Source organism: Oncorhynchus tshawytscha, linkage group LG08 (assembly GCF_018296145.1).
Source record: "Oncorhynchus tshawytscha isolate Ot180627B linkage group LG08, Otsh_v2.0, whole genome shotgun sequence".
NCBI classification, from domain to species: domain Eukaryota; kingdom Metazoa; phylum Chordata; class Actinopteri; order Salmoniformes; family Salmonidae; genus Oncorhynchus; species Oncorhynchus tshawytscha.
The window spans coordinates 33,863,319-33,881,284 of NC_056436.1; positions in this window are offsets into that span (position 1 = coordinate 33,863,319).

Consider the following 17,966-nt stretch of genomic DNA (forward strand, 5'->3'; position numbering starts at 1 on the left):
AAGATAAAAGGATAAGTAGCGTATCATTTTTAAATATGTGCGTGCATTTCTCCTCTGAGAAAACAACAGCTGATTCAAAGGAGATGTGGTGGATTTCAAAACGATTCTGAGATAGAGAGCCGAGAGGATACTCTTGTGCTTATTCGGTACACTCTCCTTGACCACTCGACTACTTAACGGTATCCAGGTTACTGAGGAGAGGAGGACAGAGGAGTCGATGAGAGGACAGACTTTTACCCAATTTTGATTCTCCATTAGTGTACATCATTTTGGTCAGGTGATGGAGGGTGGAGCGAAAAAATGTAGCAATGAAATGCATTCATTTTGGAGGAATACACTGAGATTTGAGATTGCATCAGGATAAAGTCATCTATTTATTCCCATGGTGCATTTGTAAATTCACTCAGGCAATTTTCCACCTTTCCCTGTTCATTTTAGGCAACATCCGTTCCTGTCAAGTATGCTGAACTCTATTATCTCTTCCTGTCAGTTATGCTGAACTTTAATATCTCTTCCCATCAAGTAGTCTGAACCCTATTGTCTCTTCCTGTTAGGTATGCTGAACTCTATTGTCTCTTCCTGTCAGGTATGCTGAACTCTATTATCTCTTCCTGTCAGGTATGCTGAACTCTATTATCTCTTCCTGTCAAGGTAGCTGAACTCTATTATCTCTTCCTGTCAAGTAGGCTGAACTCTATTATCTCTTCCCGTCAAGTAGCCTGAACTCGATTGTCTCTTCCTGTCAAATCAAATCAAATCACAATCAAATCAAATTTATTTATATAGCCCTTCTTACATCAGCTGATATCTCAAAGTGCTGTACAGAAACCCAGCCTAAAACCCCAAACAGCAAGCAATGCAAGTGTAGAAGCACGGTGGCTAGGAAAAACTCACCAGAAAGGCCAAAACCTAGGAAGAAACCTAGAGAGGAACCAGGCTATGAGGGGGGCTTCTGGCTGTGCCGGGTGGAGATTATAACAGAATATGGCCAAGATGTTCAAATGTTCATAAATTACCAGCATTGTCAAATAATAATAATCACAGTAGTTGTCAAGAGGGCAACAGGTAAGCACCTCAGGAGTAAATGTTAGTTGGCTTTTCATAGCCGATCATTGAGAGTATCTCTACCGCTCCTGCTGTCTCAGAGAGTTGAAAACAGCAGATCTAGGACAGGTAGCACGTCCGGTGAACAGGTCAGGGTTCCATAGCCGCAGGTAGAACAGTTGAAACTGGAGCAGCAGCAAGGCCAGGTGGACTGGGGACAGCAAGGAGTCATCATGCCAGGTAGTCCTGAGGCATGGTCCTAGGGCTCAGGTCCCCCGAGAGAGAGAAAGAAAGAGAGAATTAGAGAGAGCATACTTAAATTCACACAGGACACTGGAGAAAAACTCCAGATATAACAGACTGACCCTAGCTCCGGCACATAAACTACTGCAGCATAAATACTGGAGGCTGAGACAGGAGGGGTCAGGTGACCCCATCCAATGATACCCCCGGACAGGGCCAAACAGGCAGGATATAACCACGCCCACTTTGCCAAAGCACAGCCCCCACACAACTAGAGGGATATCTTCAACCACCAACTTACCATCCTGAGACAAGGCCGAATATAGCCCACCAAGATCTCCACCACGGCACAACCCAAGGGGGGGCGCCAACCCAGACAGGAAGACCACGTCAGTGACTCAACCCACTCAAGTGACAAACCCCTCCTAGGGACGGCATGGAAGAGCACCAGTAAGCCAGTGACTCAGCCCTTGTAATAGGGTTAGAGGCAGAGAATCCCAGTGGAGAGAGGGGAACCAGCTAGGCAGAGACAGCAAGGGCGGTTCGTTGCTCCAGTGCCTTTCCGTTCACCTTCACACTCCTGGGCCAGACTACACTCAATCATAGGACCTACAGAAGAGATGAGTCTTCAATAAAGACTTAAAGGTGGAGACCGAGTCTGTGTCTCTCACATGGGTAAGCAGACCATTCCATAAAAATGGAGCTCTATAGGAGAAAGCCCTGCCTCCAGCTGTTTGCTTAGGACTGTCAAGTATGCTGAACTCTATTGTTACGTCTCATTATGTCATATCTAATTTTCCTGGATAACCACTACCTTTATCTTGGTGTGTGATCTACAACTCAGCCTATGTAATGTTTAATTGCTGTCTCCAGCCAAACTTTAGGGCTTCTCTACAATGGAGATTGGAGATGAGGAACACAGGTAAACATGGAAAATGTCCCCTGCTTCCCTTTGTCTGGTTCACAAATATGACGCTATTGCCTTTATAGTGCACTTCTTTTGACCAGGGCCCTGTCAAAAGTATTGCACTATATAGGGAATAGGGTCCCTCACAGCTGGCTGGTTATATGCTGCACTGGCAGGATAGAACAGCGGCGTCTGGTAAGACAAGGGGCGGAGGACTATGTATTTTTGTAAATAACAGCTGGTGCACGATATCTAAGGAAGTCTCGAGCTATTGCTCGCCTGAGGTAGAGTGTCTCATGATAAGCTGTAGACCACACTATCTACCTAGAGAGTTTTCATTTGTATTTTTCGTAGCTGTTTACATACCACCACAGTCAGAGGCTGGCACTAAGACAGCATTGAATAAGCTGTATTCCGCCATAAGCAAACAAGAAAACGCTCACCCAGAGGCGGCACTCGGAGTAGCCAGGGACTTTAATGCAGGGAAACTTAAATCCGTTGTACCAAATTTCTATCTGCATGTTAAATGTGCAACCAGAGGGAAAAAACTCTAGACCACCTTTACTCCACACACAGAGACACATTCAAAGCTCTCCCTCATCCTCCATTTGGCAAATCTGACCATAATTATATCCTTCTGATTCCTGCTTACAAGCTCAAATTAAAGCAGTAAGCACCAGTGACGAGATCAATAAAAAGTGGTCAGATGAAGCAGACACTAAGCTACAGGACTGTTTTGCTAGCACAGACTGGAATATGTTCCGGGATTCCTCCGATGGCATTGAGGAGTACACTACATCAGTCATTGGCTTCATCAATAAGTGCATCGATGACGTCGTCCCCACAGTGACCGTATGTACAAACCCCAACCAGAAACCATAGATTACAGGCAACATCTACACTGAGCTAAAGGCTAGAGCTGCCGCTTTCAAGGAGCGGGACTCTAACCCGGAAGCTTATAAGATATCCTGCTATGCCCTCCGACGAACCATCAAACAGGAAAAGTGTCAATACAGGACTAAGATCGAATCGTCCTACACCGGCTCTGACGCTCGTCGGATGTGGCAGGGCTTGCAAACCATTACAGACTCCAAAGGGAAGCACCGCCGCGAGCTGCCCAGTGACACGAGCCTACCAGACTATTTCTATGCTCGCTTCGAGGCAAATAACACTGAAACATGCATGAGAGAACCAGCTGTTCTGGAAGACTGTGTGATCACGCTCTCCGCAGCCAATGTGAGTAAGACCTTTAAGGCCGCAGGGCCAGATGGATTATTATGGCGAGCATGCGCTGACCAACTGGCAAGTGTCTTCACTGACATTTTCAACCTCTCCCTGTCCGAGTCTGTCATACCAACATGTTTTAAGCAGACCACCATAGTGCCTGTGCCCAAGAACACTAAGGTATCCTGCCTAAAAGACTACCGACCCGTAGCACTCACGTCTGTAGCCATGAAGTGCTTTGAAAGGCTGGTCATGGCTCACATCAACACCATTATCCCAGAAACCCTAGACCCACTCCAATTTGCATATCGCCCCAACAGATCCACAGATGATGCACTTTCTATTGCACTACACACGGCCCTTTCCTACCTGGACAAAAGGAACACCTATGTGAGAATGCTATTCATTGACTACAGCTCAGTGTTCAACACCATAGTGCCCTCAAAGCTCATCAATAAACTAAGGACCCTGAAACAAAACACCTCGCTCTGCAACTGGATCCTGGACTTCCTGACGGGCCGCCCCAAGATGGTAAGGGTAGGTAACAACACATCCACCACGCTGATCCTCAACACAGGGGCTCCTCAGAGGTGCGTTCACAGTCCCCTCCTATAAACCCTGTTCACTCATGACTGCACGGCCAGGCACGACTCCAACACCATCATTAAGTTTGCATATGACACAACAGTAGTGGGCATAATCACCGACAACGACGAGACAGCCTATAGGGAGGAGGTCAGAGACCTGGCCGTGTGGTGCCAGGACAACAACCTCTCCCTCAAAGTGATCAAGACAGGAAAAAGAGGACAGAGCACGCCTCCATTCTCATCAACGGGACTGCAGTGGAGCAGGTTGAGAGCTTCAAGTTCCTTGGTGTCCTCATCACCCAAAAAATAACATGGTCCAAGCACACCAAGACATATGTGAAGTGGGTACGACAAAACCTATTACCCCTCAGGAGACTGAAGATATTCGGCATCAGATCCTTAAAAGGTTCTACAGCTGCACCATTGAGAGCATCCTGACTGGTTGCATCACTGCCTGGTATGGTAATTGGTAATTGCTCTGCCTCTGACCGCAAGGCACTACAGAGGGTAGTACGAACAGGACCTCTATACCAGGCGGTGTCAGAGGAAGACCCTTAAAATTGTCAAAGACTCCAGCCACCCTAGACATAGACTGTTATTTCTGCTATTGCAGAAAGAACAGAGCGGTACCAGAGCGCCAAGTTTAGGTCCAAGAGGCTTCTAAACAGCTTCTACCCCTAAGCCATAAGACTCCTGAACACCTAATCAAATAGCTACCCAGTCTATTTGCAATGCCCCCCCTCCCCTCTTTTACACCGCTGCCACTCTCTGTTGTTATCATCTATGCATAGTCACTTTACTAACTCTACCTACATGCATGTACATATTACCTCAACTAACCTGTACCCCCGCACATTGACTTTGTACTGGTACCCCCCTGTATATAGTCTCATTATTGTTATTTTACTGCTGCTCTTTAATTACTTTAATTTCTTATTCTTATCCATATTATTTAAAATTGCATTGTAGGTTAGGGGCTCGTAAGTAAGCATTTCACTGTAATATCTGTTGTATTCGGCGCATGTGACTAATAAAATCTGATTTGATTTGATTTGTGAAATTAACTTTGTTTATCAATTATGACAGGTAGGATGGCTTTCAGTTACTTTACCTACCATGTATGAATTTATATTTTACAATGTAATATTAGCTGAACAGTACAATTTAACCTTTTTGGGATAGGGGGCAGCATTTTCACTTTTGGATGAATAGCATGCCCAGAGTGAACTGCCTCCTACTATGTCCCAGATGCTAATATATGCATATTATTATTAGTATTGGATAGAAAACACTCTTACCTTTCTAAAACTGTTTGAATGATGTATGTGAGTATAACATAACTCATATGGCAGGTGAAAACCTGAGAAAAATCCAACCAGGAAGTGGGACATCTGAGGTTTGTAGTTTTTCAAAGCTTGACCTACCGAGTACACATTGAGATATGGATGAGGTTGCACTTCCTAGGGCTTCCACTAGATGTCATCCGTCTTTTGAAACTTGAATGAGGATTCTACTATAAAGGAGGGGCTCATGAGACCTGTTTGAGTCAGTGGTCTGGCATAGTGCCTCGGTCTCATGATGGGCGATCCCAACAGTGTTACTCCACGTCCCAGTGCTTTTTCAAAGGAATTCTCCAGTTGGAACATTATTGATGTTTTATGTTAAAAACATCCTAACGATTGATTCCATACATCGTTTGACATGTTTCTAAAGGACTGTAACGGAACTTTTCGAGTTTTTGTCTAGATGAAATGCTCGCACCTCATGAAGATGGATTACTGGGCTGAACACGCTAACAACAAGTGGCTATTTGGACATAAATGATGGAACTTTATGGAACAAATCAGTCATTTTCTGTCGAACTGGGATTCCTGGGAGTGCCTTCTGATGAAGATCATCAAAGGTAAGTGAATGTTTATGGTGTTGTTTCTACCTTTGTTGATTCCAAAATGGCGGCTATTCCTCTGGCTGTTTTGGGTTCTGAGCGCCGTTCTCAGATTATGCTTTTTCCGTAAAGTTTTTTTGAAATCTGACACAGCGGTTGCATTAAGGAGAAGTCTATCTTTAATTCTGTGAATAACACTAGTGTCTTTTATCAATGTTTATCATTAGTATTTCTGCAAAATCACTGGATGTTTTGGAATCAAAACATTACTGCACGTAACGCGCCAATGTAAACTGAGATTTTTGGATATAAATATGCACATTATCGAACAAAACATACATGTATTGTGTAACATGATGTCCTATGAGTGATGAAGATCATCAAAGGTCAGTGATTAAGACTCCTATCTTTGTCTGGAAAAATGGCTGTGTTTTTTCATAATCATATGTTGTGCTTTAGCTGTAAAGCATTTTTGAAATTGGACACGATGGATAGATTAACAAGATGTTTATCTTTCATTTGCTGTATTGGACTTGTTAATGTGTGAAAGTTAAATATTTCAAAAAAATATTTGAATTTTCGTGCGCTGCCTTTTCAGCGGAATGGTGTCGAGGTGTTCTGCTAGAGGAACCCCTGCGCTAGAAAGGTTCATTCTGTTTGTCCCCCCAGATGGAACGGAACCCATTCACATGCAATATGAGAACAATTAGAACTTCTTCTGAGGGTGGTGGCTGATGAGAGAAACCAAGAAGAGGAACCCCAACATCACTCTGACTAAGCATCTTGCATTACACATAGTCTCTTTGTGGAGCTTAGTGTTTAGTTGACTCTAATGTTGTATACTGTTCAGAAGGTCAAATAAATCTTATCTGAATGTTCCCTAGCTCAATTAGATTCTGAGACAACTTAATGTTTATTTTTTATTTTTTTAACTTTTACCCCTTTTCCTCCCCAATTGTTAGTAGTTACGGTCTTGTCTCATCGCTGCAACTCCCATACAGACTCGGGAGAGGCGAAGGTCGAGAGCCATGCGTCCTCCGAAACACAACCCAACCACACTGCACTGCTTCTTAACACAGCCCACATCCAACCCGGAAGCCAGCCGCACCAATGTGTCGGAGGAAACACCGTACACCTAGCGACCTGGTCAGCGTGCACTGCGCCCTGCCTGCCACAGGAGTCGCTAGTGCACATTGAGACAAGGATATCCCTGCCGGCCAAACCCTCCCTAACCCGGACGATACTGGGCCAATTGTGCGTCACCCCATGGGATTCCCGGTCGCAGCCGGCTGCGCCAGAGCCTGGGCTCAAACCCAGAGCCTCTGGTGGCACAGCAGAGCTAGACCACTGCGCCACCCGGGAGGCCAGAAGTACATGTTTATACGTGATGCACCAGAATGATATACAACTCAATCAAAATGTATTTTCTTAGCAGTCAAATAAAATAAGTTCTCCTGTTTTGACCCCATAGGAAAAAGTTCAGAGCGTATAGCCATGGGTTTCTCTGCTGATGTGTACCTCTAGGCTACCTTTGGAGAGTTGTGTAGTACATGGTTCCCAATGTCTAATAAAATCTGTTAGCATTGTTGTGTCAGGGTGAACAGGGTCAGTGAGCCTCATGTTGCTGCCCACATCTTGAAGCGATTTCAGTGGAGCTGATAGTCAAGAGCTTTATCAAAGAGCTTGTCAGCTTGAGAGGAGGGGGAGGCTCACCAGTAGCAATTAGATGATTGAGTTACAGTGAGCCTGTTGTGATTGCAAACTCTGCCAATGATCATTTTGGAGCCTTCAGAGACATTTGAGACCTCAAGGCACTTGGTAAACTATGGCTGGCTGGCTATTTTAACTTCCTGGTAAAGTGACTTTACTCTTAGAAGATCTACATTGTGCCTATTGCCTCTCCCCCTCATCTCCTTACTTCCCTGTGGTAGGCACTACACAGGCTGCTGCTCCAAATGCTCTGTGGTTCAACAATTACATCCATGCTGAAAATGGGATTTGACATGTGGTGCCATTATAATGGAGAAGTTAAGTCCTCCCTCCCTCACTCACTCACACATACACACACGAATACACACACACACACACACACACACACACACACACACACACACACACACACACACACACACACACACACACACACACACACACACAGATTCTGTTCTATTCTACTGCATTATATTGTTTTATTCTACTGTATTCTATTCTAACCCCATGTTTACTGTAACTTGGGATGCAAATGATTGTGACATATCATCTAAGCATGCATTACACTACAGCATTGTTAAATATTCGATTCTGATTGGCTTGAAGTGCATTCTACATATGGGTATGCTTTAATATATCAGTGTGACAGATTCACTTTACCGACTGTGTCTCAGGTAAACCTACAGTCTTGCGCTTTTATCTGCTCAACGACTGCAGAGTGAAGGAAAAGCTGCCAACAAGTGCTCAGCATATGTGGGAACTCCTTCAAGACTGTTGGAAAAGCATTCCTCATGAAGCTGGTTGAGAGAATGCCAAGAGCATGCAAAGCTGTCATCAAGGCAAAGGGTGGCTACTTTGAAGAATATAAAATATATTTAGATTTGTTTAATATTTTGTTGGTTACTACATGATTCAATGTGTTATTTAATAGTTTTGATGTCTTCACTATTATTCTACAATGTAGAAAATTGTAAAAATAAAGAAAACCCCTTGAATGAGTAGGTGTGTCCAAACCTTCGACTGGTACTGTATACAGTGAGGCAAAAAAGTATTTAGTCAGCCACCAATTGTTAAAATTCTCCCACTTAAAAAGATGAGAGAGGCCTGTAATTTTCATCATAGGTACACTTCAACTATGACAGACAAAATGAGGGAAAAAATCCAGAAAATCACATTGTAGGATTTTTTATGAATTTATTTGCAAATTATGGTGGAAAATAAGTATTTGGTCAATAACAAAAGTTTCCCAATACTTTGTTATATACCCTTTGTTGGCAATGACAGAGGTCAAACGTTTTCTGTAAGTCTTCACCAGGTTTTCACACACTGTTGCTGGTATTTTGGCCCATTCCTCCATGCAGATCTCCTCTAGAGCAGTGATGTTTTGGGGCTGTTGCTGGGCAACACGGACTTTCAACTCCCTCCAAAGATTTTCTATGGGGTTGAGATCTGGAGACTGGCTAGGCCACTCCAGGACCTTGAAATGCTTCTTACGAAGCCACTCCTTCGTTGCCCGGGCAGTGTGTTTGGGATCATTGTCATGCTGAAAGACCCAGCCACGTTTCATCTTCAATGCCCTTGCTGATGGAAGGAGGTTTTCACTCAAAATCTCACGATACATGGGCCCATTTATTCTTTCCTTTACACGGATCAGTCGTCCTGGTCCCTTTGCAGAAAAACAGCCCCAAAGCATGATGTTTCCACCTCCATGCTTCTCAGTAGGTATGTTGTTCTTTGGATGCATCTCAGCATTCTTTGTCCTCCAAACACGACGAGTTTAGTTTTTACCAAAAAGTTATATTTTGGTTTCATCTGACCATGTGACATTCTCCCAATCTTCTTCTGGATCATCCAAATGCTCTCTAGCAAACTTCAGATGGGCCTGGACATGTACTGGCTTAAGCAGGGGGACACGTCTGGCACTGCAGGATTTGAGTCCCTGGCGTAGTGTGTTACTGATGGTAGGCTTTGTTACTTTGGTCCCAGCTCTCTGCAGGTCATTCACTAGGTCCCCCCGTGTGGTTCTGGGATTTTTGCTCACCGTTCTTGTGATCATTTTGACCCCACGGGGTGAGATCTTGCGTGGAGCCCCAGATTGAGGGAGATTATCAGTGGTCTTGTATGTCTTCCATTTCCTAATAATTGCTCCCACAGTTGATTTCTTCAAACCAAGCTGCTTACCTGTTGCAGATTGTCTTCCCAGTCTGGTGCAGGTCTACAATTTTGTTTCTGGTGTCCTTTGACAGCTCTTTGGTCTTGGCCATAGTGGAGTTTGGAGTGTGACTGTTTGAGGTTGTGGACAGGTGTCTTTTATACTGATAACAAGTTCAAACAGGTGCCATTAATACAGGCAACGAGTGGAGGACAGAGGAGCCTCTTAAAGAAGAAGTTACAGGTCTGTGAGAGCCAGAAATCTTGCTTGTTTGTAGGTGACCAAATACTTATTTTCCACCATAATTTGCAAATAAATTCATTAAAAATCCTACAATGTGATTTTCTGGACTTTTTTTCCTCATTTTGTCTGTCATAGTTGAAGTGTACCTATGATGAAAATTAGAGGCCTCTCATCTTTTTAAGTGGGAGAACTTGTACAATTGGTGGCTGACTAAATACTTTTTTGCCCCACTGTATATGAAAATCACGTTTTTGTCGACACTGGGCCCTAACATAGCTTATGGCTGAAGTAACAGTAATGCTAATTATTTTGATTTTGTCCCACAGGCCATTTGACCAGAGTGGATTCCTTTGAATCTGTCAGAAGATTTTTCAGCATGTTTGATGCCATTACATTTGCGCCGTTCCGGCCATTATTATGAACCGTTCTCCTATCAGCAGCCTCCTGTGTCCATAGTACAATATACAGTACATATTTGTTGAGAAATATAACAAATGTAACAAAAATAGCATCATTTTCTGAGCTACGTATACTACATCTCTTGGCAATTTGTTAACACTTTACTGGTCAAACACATTAGCAGTTCAGGTACAATTGATTTCTTAACGACAGTTTATATAAATATCCTCCTACTGTAAAGCATGGATTTACAGAATGAGTTAAACCTTTATTCAAATTACATATCAGCCATCAGTCTCTAGCTACATGAACATCAAATCAAATCAAATTTTATTTGTCACATACACATGGTTAGCAGATGTTAATGCGAGTGTAGCGAAATGCTTGTGCTTCTAGTTCCGACAATGCAGTAATAACCAACAAGTAATCTAACTAACAATTCCAAAACTACTGTCTTATACACAGTGTAAGGGGATAAAGAATATGTACATAAGGATATATGAATGAGTGATGGTACAGAGCAGCATAGGCAAGATACAGTAGCTGATATCGAGTACAGTATATACATATGAGATGAGTATGTAAACAAAGTGGCATAGTTAAAGTGGCTAGTGATACATGTATTACATAAGGATGCAGTCAATGATATAGAGTACAGTATATACGTATGCATATGAGATGAATAATGTAGGGTATGTAAACATTATATAAGGTAGCATTGTTTAAAGTGGCTAGTGATATATTTACATCATTTCCCATCAATTCCCATTATTAAAGTGGCTGGAGTTGAGTCAGTGTCAGTGTCAGTGTGTTGGCAGCAGCCACTCAACGTTAGTGGTGGCTGTTTAACAGTCTGATGGCCTTGAGATAGAAGCTGTTTTTCAGTCTCTCGGTCCCAGCTTTGATGCACCTGTACTGACCTCGCCTTCTGGATGATAGCGGGGTGAACAGGCAGTGGCTCGGGTGGTTGATGTCCTTGATGATCTTTATGGCCTTCCTGTAACATCGGGTGGTGTAGGTGTCCTGGAGGGCAGGTAGTTTGCCCCCAGTGATGCGTTGTGCAGACCTCACTACCCTCTGGAGAGCCTTACGGTTGAGGGCAGAGCAGTTGCCGTACCAGGCGGTGATACAGCCCGCCAGGATGCTCTCGATTGTGCATCTGTAGAAGTTTGTGAGTGCTTTTGGTGACAAGCCAAATTTCTTCAGCCTCCTGAGGTTGAAGAGGCGCTGCTGCGCCTTCTTCACGATGCTGTCTGTGTGAGTGGACCAATTCAGTTTGTCTGTGATGTGTATGCCGAGGAACTTAAAACTTGCTACCCTCTCCACTACTGTTCCATCGATGTGGATAGGGGGTGTTCCCTCTGCTGTTTCCTGAAGTCCACAATCATCTCCTTAGTTTTGTTGACGTTGAGTGTGAGGTTATTTTCCTGACACCACACTCCGAGGGCCCTCACCTCCTCCCTGTAGGCCGTCTCGTCGTTGTTGGTAATCAAGCCTACCACTGTTGTGTCGTCCGCAAACTTGATGATTGAGTTGGAGGCGTGCGTGGCCACGCAGTCGTGGGTGAACAGGGAGTACAGGAGAGGGCTCAGAATGCACCCTTGTGGGGCCCCAGTGTTGAGGATCAGCGGGGAGGAGATGTTGTTGCCTACCCTCAACACCTGGGGGCGGCCTGTCAGGAAGTCCAGTACCCAGTTGCACAGGGCGGGGTCGAGACCCAGGGTCTCGAGCTTGATGACGAGCTTGGAGGGTACTATGGTGTTGAATGCCGAGCTGTAGTCGATGAACAGCATTCTCACATAGGTATTCCTCTTGTCCAGATGGGTTAGGGCAGTGTGCAGTGTGGTTGAGATTGCATCGTCTGTGGACCTATTTGGGCGGTAAGCAAATTGGAGTGGGTCTAGGGTGTCAGGTAGGGTGGAGGTGATATGGTCCTTGACTAGTCTCTCAAAGCACTTCATGATGACGGATGTGAGTGCTACGGGCGGTAGTCGTTTAGCTCAGTTACCTTAGCTTTCTTGGGAACAGGAACAATGGTGGCCCTCTTGAAGCATGTGGGAACAGCAGACTGGTATAGGGATTGATTGAATATGTCCGTAAACACACCGGCCAGCTGGTCTGCGCATGCTCTGAGGGTGCGGCTGGGGATGCCGTCTGGGCCTGCAGCCTTGCGAGGGTTAACACGTTTAAATGTCTTACTCACCTCGGCTGCAGTGAAGGAGAGACCTCATGTTTTCATTGCAGGCCGTGTCAGTGGCACTGTATTGTCCTCAAAGCGGGCAAAACAGTTATTTAGTCTGCCTGGGAGCAAGACATCCTGGTCCGTGACTGGGCTGGATTTCTTCCTGTAGTCCGTGATTGACTGTAGACCCATGAGCTACACCTTTAAACTGGAACTGAGCGACACCTTTAAAATGCAACTGAGCTACACCTTTAAACTGGAACTGAGCTACACCTTTATACTGAGTGACACCTTTAAAATGCAACTGAGCTACATCTTTAAACTAAGCGACAAGTTTAAACTGGAACTGAGCTACACCTTTAAACTGAGCGACACTTAAAATGCAACTACACCTTTAAACTGAGATACACCTTTAAAATGAGTGACACCTTTAAAATGGAACTGAGCTGCACCTTTAAACTGAGCAGCACTTAAAATGCAACTGAGCTACACCTTTAAAATGGAACTGAGCTGCACCTTTAAACTGAGCGACACCTTTAAAATGCAACTGAGCTGCACCTTTAAACTGAGCGACACCTTTAAACTGGAAGTGATATGCACTCTTTTGGAAGGTGAGGTTGATGATGGGTCTTCTTGGGTATGTGATGCTAGCAAGGCTGCACATCTGGACCCTGCTTGCACAAGTTTGCTATAGCTTATGGCAGTTGAGGTCAAAGCGATTAAATCATGCTGTAAAGTCAAACTGAGAATTTGGATTTGAGTGTTAGACAAATCTAGTTTTATGACACACAGAAACTGAGACTCAATAGGCATGTAAAAGAAGTAGAGTTTTTTAATTAAATTTGTATGTACTAAAATATACAAAAACACTGACACCTGCCAATCCAGCGGCAACACGGACAGGAACAGGAGAATGGGGAAAAGATCCACCTACATTCTCCCAAAATAACGCTGTTAGGGCCTGAACCCATTCCAACACCATAGGCTTTAGGCTACATGTTTGTCTAGGGACTGTTTGAAATGGACACAGGCATTGAAATGTAGTTAATGGTCATCATAACCGAATGTTAGGTGAAACATCCTTTGGTAACCTTGGAGGACACATACAGTACTTAAAAGCAGTACAGGAATGTTAGAGACACGAACAGCCCAGTGCACTTTAAATATTCCAGAAGTAAGGGTGTTTTAACTGTGATATTCAAAATAAACTAAAGTAAAGAAATGAAACAATCTTGAAGATTTTGTAGAAAAACACAGTACAAATATGTTTTGTATAGCTTATTCTTTCCATACACTGTCAGACACTCACCAAAGAGTAAAATGTGTTTCTCGTCTCTCGATTTGCTTCACTAATTCAAATGAGAAAAAAAATAGAGCAATGGTGTATACCTTGAACCCATGCTTGGTATAAGCGTTCATCATGCCAATATGGAGCTCTCGTAATGAAGGCTTGGTCCCATGATGAGCTCCTGTATTGAGAGCATTGTTGTTGGTATAACCAAGCCTCTTTCACATGCAGTTGAAGTCGGAAGTTTACATACACCTTAGCCAAATACATTTAAACTCAGTTTTTCACAATTCCTGACATTTAATCCAAGTAAGAAAATCCCTGTCTTAGGTCAGTTAGGATCACCATTTTATTTTAAGAATGTGAAATGTCAGAATAATAGTAGAGGGAATTATTTATTTCAGCTTTTATTTATTTCATCACATTCCCAGTGGGTCAGAAGTTTACATACACTCAATTATTATTCGGTAGCATTGCCTTTAAATTGTTTAACGAGGGTAAAATGTTTTGGGTAGCCTTCCTCAAGCTTCCCACAATAAGTTGGGTGAATTTTGACCCATTCCTCCTGACAGAGCTGGTGTAACCGAGTCAGGTTTGTAGGCCTCATTGCTCATACACAATTTTTCAGTTCTGCACACAAGTTTTCGATGGGATTGAGGTCAGGGCTTTGTGATGGCCACTCCAATACCTTGACTTTGTTGTCCTTAACCTGTCTAGGACTGGGGTTCCGCTCGCCAACAGCCAATGAAATTGCAGGTCGCCAAATTCCGTCAACAGAAATCTCATAATTCAATTTTCTCAAACATACAAGTATTAGGCACCATTTTAATGATACAATTCTTGTTAATCCAACCACAGTGTAGGATTTCAAAAAAACTTTTAGGTGAAAACAGAACATATCATTATGTTAGGTCAGCAACTAGTCACAGAAAGCATACAGCGATTTTCCAAGCAAAGAGAGGAGTCACAAAAAGCACAAATATTGATAAAATGAATCACTAACCTTTGATATTCTTCATCAGATGACACTCCCGGGACAACATGTTACACAATAGATGTATGTTTTGTTCGATCAAGTTCATATTTATATCCAAAAACCTCAGTTTACATTTGGCTTTGCCTCCAAAACATCCTGTGAATTTGCACAGAGACACATCAAATCACAGAAATGCTCATAATAAACATTAATAAAAGATACAAGTGTTATTCACAGATTTAAAGATATACTTCTCCTTAATGCAACCGCTGTGTCAGATTTTTTAAAACTTTACGGAAAAAACAAACCATGCAATAATCTGAGTACGGTGCTCAGACGACATACACAACCTAAGAATATATCCACCATGTTGGAGTCAACATAAGTCAGAAATAGCATTATAAATATTCACTTACCTTTGATGATCTTCATCAGAATGCACTCGCAGGAATCCCAGTTCCACAATAAATGTTTGATTTGTTCCATAAAGTCCATCATTTATGTCCAAATTTCTCCTTTTGTTAGGGTGTTTAGTAAACAAATCGAAACTCACGAGGCGCGGGCAAGTCCAGCGGAAATGTCGGAAGAAAATTCCAAAAAGTTATATTACTGGTCGTAGAAACAAGTCAAATGATGTATTGAATCAATCTTTAGGATGTTTTTATCATAAATGTTCAATAAATGTCCCAACCGGAGAATTCATTTGTCTGTAGAAAAGCAATGGAAAGAGAGGTAACATTCTCATGACCGCTCGTCACAAGACCGAGGCCTCTGGCAGACCTCTGACTCATTCCCCTCTCATTCAGCCCCCCTTCACAGTAGACGCCTGAAACAACGTTCAGTGGAAGCCACATCTAGTGGTAGCCTTAGGAAGTGCAAGATGACTCATATCCCACTGTTTATTCATTAGGGGCTGAGTTGAAAACCTACAAACCTCAGGATTTTTCCTGGTTGGATTTTTTCTCAGGTTTTTGCCTGCCATATGAGTTCTGTTATACTCACAGTCATCATTCAAACAGTTTTAGAAACTTCAACTTGTTTTATTTCCAATAATACTAATAATATGCATATACAGTGCCTTGCGAAAGTATTCGGCCCCCTTGAACTTTGCGACCTTTTGCCACATTTCAGGCTTCAAACATAAAGATATAAAACTGTATTTTTTTGTGAAGAATCAACAACAAGTGGGACACAATCATGAAGTGGAACGACATTTATTGGATATTTCAAACTTTTTTAACAAATCAAAAACTGAAAAATTGGGCGTGCAAAATTATTCAGCCCCTTTACTTTCAGTGCAGCAAACTCTCTCCAGAAGTTCAGTGAGGATCTCTGAATGATCCAATGTTGACCTAAATGACTAATGATGATAAATACAATCCACCTGTGTGTAATCAAGTCTCCGTATAAATGCACCTGCACTGTGATAGTCTCAGAGGTCCGTTAAAAGCGCAGAGAGCATCATGAAGAACAAGGAACACACCAGGCAGGTCCGAGATACTGTTGTGAAGAAGTTTAAAGCCGGATTTGGATACAAAAAGATTTCCCAAGCTTTAAACATCCCAAGGAGCACTGTGCAAGCGATAATATTGAAATGGAAGGAGTATCAGACCACTGCAAATCTACCAAGACCTGGCCGTCCCTCTAAACCTTCAGCTCATACAAGGAGAAGACTGATCAGAGATGCAGCCAAGAGGCCCATGATCACTCTGGATGAACTGCAGAGATCTATTGCTGAGATGGGAGACTCTGTCCATAGGACAACAATCAGTCGTATATTGCACAAATCTGGCCTTTATGGAAGAGTGGCAAGAAGAAAGCCATAAAAAGTGTTGTTTAATGTTTGCCACAAGCCACCTGGGAGACACACCAAACATGTGGAAGAAGGTGCTCTGGTCAGATGAAACCAAAATTGAACTTTTTGGCAACAATGCAAAACGTTATGTTTGGCGTAAAAGCAACACAGCGCATCACCCTGAACACACCATCCCCACTGTCAAATATGGTGGTGGCAGCATCATGGTTTGGGCCTGCTTTTCTTCAGCAGGGACATGGAAGATGGTTAAAATTGATGGGAAGATGGATGGAGCCAAATACAGGACCATTCTGGAAGAAAACCTGATGGAGTCTGCAAAAGACCTGAGACTGGGACGGAGATTTGTCTTCCAACAAGACAATGATCCAAAACATAAAGCAAAATCTACAATGGAATGGTTCAAAAATAAACATATCCAGGTGTTAGAATGGCCAAGTCAAAGTCCAGACCTGAATCCAATCGAGAATCTGTGGAAAGAACTGAAAACTGCTGTTCACAAATGCTCACCATCCAACCTCACTGAGCTCGAGCTGTTTTGTAAGGAGGAATGGGAAAACATTTCAGTCTCTCGATGTGCAAAACTGATAGAGACATACCCCAAGCAACTTACAGCTGTAATCGCAGCAAAAGGTGGCGCTACAAAGTATTAACTTAAGGGGGCTGAATAATTTTGCACGCCCAATTTTTCAGTTTTTGATTTGTTAAAAATGTTTGAAATATCCAATAAATGTCGTTCCACTTCCTGATTGTGTCCCACTTGTTGTTGATTCTTCACAAAAAAATACAGTTTTATATCTTCATGTTTGAAGCCTGAAATGTGGCAAAAGGTCGCAAAGTTCAAGGGGGCCGAATACTTTCGCAAGGCACTGTATTAGCATCTGGGACTGAGTAGGAGTTAGTTTACTCTGGGCACGCTTTTCAACCAAACGTGAAAATGCTGCCCCCTATCCATAAGAAGTTAATTAATCCATTTTGCCACAACTTTGGAAGTATGCTTGTGGTCATTGTCCATTTGGAAGACCCATTTACAACCAAGCTTTAACTTCCTGACTGATGTCTTGAGATGTTGCTTCAATATATCCACATCCACATTTTCCTCCTCATGATGCCATCTATTTTGTGAAGTGCACCAGTCCCTCCTGCAGCAAAGCACCCCCACAACATGATGCTGCCACCCCTGTGCTTCACGGTTGGGATGGTGTTCTTCAGCTTGCAAGCCTCCCCCTTTTTCCTCCAAACATAATGATGATCATTATGGCCAAACAGTTTTGTTTCATCAGACTAGAGGACATTTCTCCAAAAAGTACGAT